The sequence below is a fragment of the Vigna unguiculata genome, chromosome 6 (assembly GCF_037176805.1).
Source record: "Vigna unguiculata cultivar grain cowpea cultivar isolate G323 ecotype 2 chromosome 6, ASM3717680v1, whole genome shotgun sequence".
NCBI lineage: Eukaryota > Viridiplantae > Streptophyta > Magnoliopsida > Fabales > Fabaceae > Vigna > Vigna unguiculata.
In genome coordinates this window covers 24364527-24369212 of record NC_140797.1, presented here as the reverse complement: position 1 = coordinate 24369212, position 4686 = coordinate 24364527, and the positions used below count along the sequence as shown (strand labels likewise).

At 30.0% G+C, this 4686-nt stretch overlaps 1 non-coding gene across 1 annotated transcript; it reads left to right on the top strand.

The window, feature by feature from the left end:
- Nucleotides 1-493: 493 nt before the first annotated feature.
- TRNAA-AGC (transfer RNA alanine (anticodon AGC)) lies at nt 494-566 on the top strand. Its single transcript has one exon. It is a non-coding gene; the product is annotated as a tRNA-Ala (tRNA).
- Nucleotides 567-4686: the final 4120 nt, after the last annotated feature.

The window sequence follows — 4686 nt, the reverse complement described above, 5'->3', positions numbered from 1 at the left end:
TTTAGTTGTTTACATCGTTTGACACGTTTCCACTCAATATTATAGATTTAATAAGTATGTGTTTTTACTCAAATATATATTTTAAACCTCTAAAATGAACTATTAAGTAAAACAAAATCCTTCTTAATATCGGTAGAAAAGTTACTATGACAAATGAAAGAAATTTGTTAAGTTTCAAGATGTGGATAATGTTTTCTTAAAAGTTACATCCATAACTAGGGTTGGTGGAGCACTAAAATATAGAAAAATTTTGCCTAAATTTATTGGTCCTTGTTTAATCCTTGAACAAATTAATTTTGTTGCATACCAAATTGCTTTGCCTCTAAATCTTTCAAAAATGTCTTTCATGTGTTCTAACATCGTAAAAATATTAATGACCTTCTTCATGTTATATAACCTAATATAGTACAAATACGAGAAAACCTTACGTATGATATTCTTCTTGGGAATATTGGAGATTAGAGGATTAAATAACTTCAAAAAATGGACGTGTGGGGATGTAGCTCAAATGGTAGAGCGCTCGCTTAGCATGCGAGAGGTACGGGGATCGATACCCCGCATCTCCATCTTTATGTTTCTTTTTATATGAAAACTATTTATAATACGTTTAGAAAGTCAATACAAAGGATAAACTATACAAAAAACTATACAAAAATATTCATTATAAATACAAATCAGTGTATGGAAGTTTGGTTTAATGTTTGTTGCATCGGAAAACTTATCTAATATCTAATGTTAGCATCGAAAAATTCATCTAATATTTGATGTTAGACTCATCTAATTACTATATGGACAAACTCATTTAATGTGTGTTGCAAGACTCATTTTATTTGTGTATGATGGCCCACCTAGTGTGTATTCTTAGACGCACCATACAGAAGCATGAAATTACTTGTTTTATGTTTTATCCAAAAAATATTTGTATAATTAGTGCATGGATAGACTCATCTAATGTGTATTACTAAAATCGTTTAATTAATGTTTGTGCAAACTCGTATATATTGCAAGTTTATTCTAATTATTAAATAGACAAAGTCGTATAATGTATATCAATAGACTCATCAAATTTGTGTACGAAAATGTTTATCGAATGGATGTTGTTAGACTCGTCTATTCAATATATGAAAGACTTGTCAAATTTGTATTGCTAGACTGATCTGATAATTTCATCCACAACTTGTCCAATCAAAGTTATTCGTAAACTCATCTAATCAACGTATGAAATGAGTCATCAAATATCTTTTTGTTATACGCTTCTAATTAGTGTATATATAATATCGTCTAATGTGTACTATTAGACTCGTGCAATATTTTTTTTTATACTCGTCTAATAAGGGTATGAAAAATCTTTTCTGATGTCTATTTCTTGAGTCATCTAATGAATGTTCATTTAATCAATGTATGTTTAATGTATGTTTTTGGACTCATTTAATGACAATTAAATACATTAGTGGTATATTTTAAGACAATTAGTTTTTCAGCTTTTACCTTTTGTTTTAGTCTTACTAAAATTAGGGTTAAGTATGTTTATTGTCCCTACCTAAACGTTGACCCAAATTTATAATTCGTCCCTGTCCAAAGTTTTTATACATTTGGTCCTCAGATGTTAAAGAAGAAGGGATAGATTCCTCCTAACCTAGTTATGTCAACTATTTTTTTGTGTTAAACGTGTTTCATGCAAGCACTTCAGTTGTTTATACCATTTGACACGTTTCCGCTCAATATTATAGTTTTAATAAGTATATTTTTTATCCAAATATATATTTTAAACCGTTAAAATGAACTATGAAGTAAAACAAAAAATCCTTCTTAATATAGGTACAAAAGTTACTACGACAAACGAAAGAAATTCGTTGCGTTTCAAGATGTGGATAATGTTTTCTTAAAAGTTACATTCATAACTAGGGTTGGTGGAGCACTAAAATATAGAAAAATTTTGCCTAAATTTATTGGTCCTTGTTTAATCCTTGAACAAATTAATTTTGTTGCATACCAAATTGCTTTGCCTCCAAATCATTCAAAAATGTCTTTCATGTGTTCTAACATCGTAAAAATATTAATGACCTTCTTCATGTTATATAACCTAATATAGTACAAATACGAGAAAACCTTACGTATGATATTCTTCTTGGGAAGATTGGAGATTAGAGGATTAAATAACTTCAAGAAATGGACGTGTGGGGATGTAGCTCAAATGGTAGAGCGCTCGCTTAGCATGTGAGAGGTACGAGGTCGCTTAGCATGTGAGAGGTGTGGGGATCAATACCCCGCATCTCCATCTTTATGTTTCTTTTTATATGAAACCTAATTATAATACGTTTTTAAAAGTCAATATATATGTAAAAAAGTAAAGGGTAGATTGTTTAAAATATAACATGTTAAAAAATATGGGGTAAACACTATGAAAATACAAAGGGTAAACTATACAAAAATATTCGTTATAAATACAAATCAGTGTATCGAAATTTGGTCTAATGTTTGGTGCATCAAAAAATTGATCTAATATATAATGTTGGAGTCGTCTAATAACTATATGGACAGACTCATCTAATGTGTATTGAAAGACACGTCTAATCAAAAAATTGATAGAGTTGTCTAATATGTATTAATAGACTCGTATAATATGTGTATAAAATGTATATTGCTAGACTCATTTAATCAGTGTATGAACAAACTTGTCTAATGTGTGTTGAAAGACTTATTTAATTTGTGTATGACAGCCACACCTAATGCGTATTCTTAGACGCACCTAATTAGTGCATGAAATGACTTGTTTTATAATTTATGATAAAATTACTTGTATAATTAGTGCACTGAGAGACTCATCTAATGTGTATAACTAAAATCGTTTAATTAATGTATGAGAAACTCGTCCAATGTATATTACAAGATTATTCTAATTATTGAATAGACAAAGTCGTCTAATGTATATTAATAGCCTCATCAAATTTTTCTATCAAAAAGCTTGTCAAATGTATGTAGTTAGACTCGTCCAATCAATATATGAATGACTTGTCTAATGTGTATTGATAGACTAGTTTGATCGATTCATCTACAACTTGTCCAATCAAAGTATTCGTAAACTCATCTAATCGATGTATGAAATGAGTCATCAAATATCTTTTTGTTACACTATTCTAATTAGTGTATCTGTAATCTTCTCTAATGTGTATTATTAGACTCGTGTAATATTTTTTGTTATACTCATCTAATGAGGGTATGAAAAATCTTGTATGATGTGTATTTCTACACTCATCTAATCAATGCTCATTTAATCAATGTCTGTTTAATGTATGTTTTAAGATTCATTTAATGACAATTCAAAACATTAGTGGTATATTTTAAGAAAATTAGTTTTTTAGCTTTTACATTTATTTCAATCTTACTAAAATTAGGGTTAAGTATGTTCATAGTCCCTACTTGAACGTTGACGTGAATTTAGAATTCGTCCCTGTCCAAAGTTTTTATACATTTGGTCCTCAAACGTTAATCATGAAGGGATAGATTCCTCCTAACCTAGTTACATCAACAATGTTTTGTGTGTTAACCGTGTTTCATGTAAGCACTTTAGTTGTTTACATCGTTTGACAAATTTTTGCTCAATATTATAGTTTTAATAATTATGTTTTTTTAATATATATTTTAAACCTCTAAAATGAACTATTAAGTGAAACAAAAATCCTTCTTAATATAGGAAGAAAAGTTACTACGACAAACGAAAGAAATCCCTTGAGTTTCAAGAAGGGGATAATGTTTTCTTAAAAGTTACACCTGTAAATAGTGTTGGTGGAGCTCTAAAATCTTGAAAACTTTCACCCAAATTCTTTGCTCCTTGTTTAATCCTTGAACAAATTGATTTTGTTTCATACCAAATTTCTTTGCCACCAAATCCTTCAAAAATGTCTTTCATGTGTTTTAACTTCGTAAATATATTAATGACCCTCTAAATGTGATAGAATCTAATATAGTACAAATACGAGAAAACCTTGTGTATGATATGCTTCATGTGAGGATTGCAGATTAGAAAATTAAACAACTTCGTGCTCAATTCTTACAATTGTTGTCCAATTGAATATGCGTCTTTGTTTGAATCTATTGCTGTTGAAATTCCATTTGTTGGCCAATGATTGATTCAGACTAAAGCACTTCATGCGCATTACATCACACAATAATCTGATTCATATCATAATTTATGTGTGGAAATGCATGCTTGGTTTGTGTATGCATAGGCTTTTTCCGTAATTGTTGCTTCTGTGTTTTCAGTGTTGAGTTTCTCTTTGTGCAGTGCACTGTTTCTGTTTTATAACATAATTTTCTGCTCAATCTAGAGTTTGTTGCTTTATCTTGTTGGTTTGTGTTGCTACCACTAGGTGATTTTGTTATGAACTCAATTGCATGTTGCTATCTGGTTCACTGCTTTGACCGTGTCTTCTGTTTGCTATATCACACTTTTGTTAATTTGTGATTAGCTTAGATATCTTTTCCTAACATTTCATTCACGGTCTCTGCTGTAGTGGTTGTTTTGTCTTACGAATCAAGATTTCCAGGTGCATCTTTGCTTATACTCATGATTGGCTGAGTCATGCTTCTTATTGCAGTTTTCCATATTCTGATTCTGTTACCCGTTGTGATGTAGCTTATGTGCAATTAGTTCAGATTTATACACATGTAATAGTGAGCTTTGTG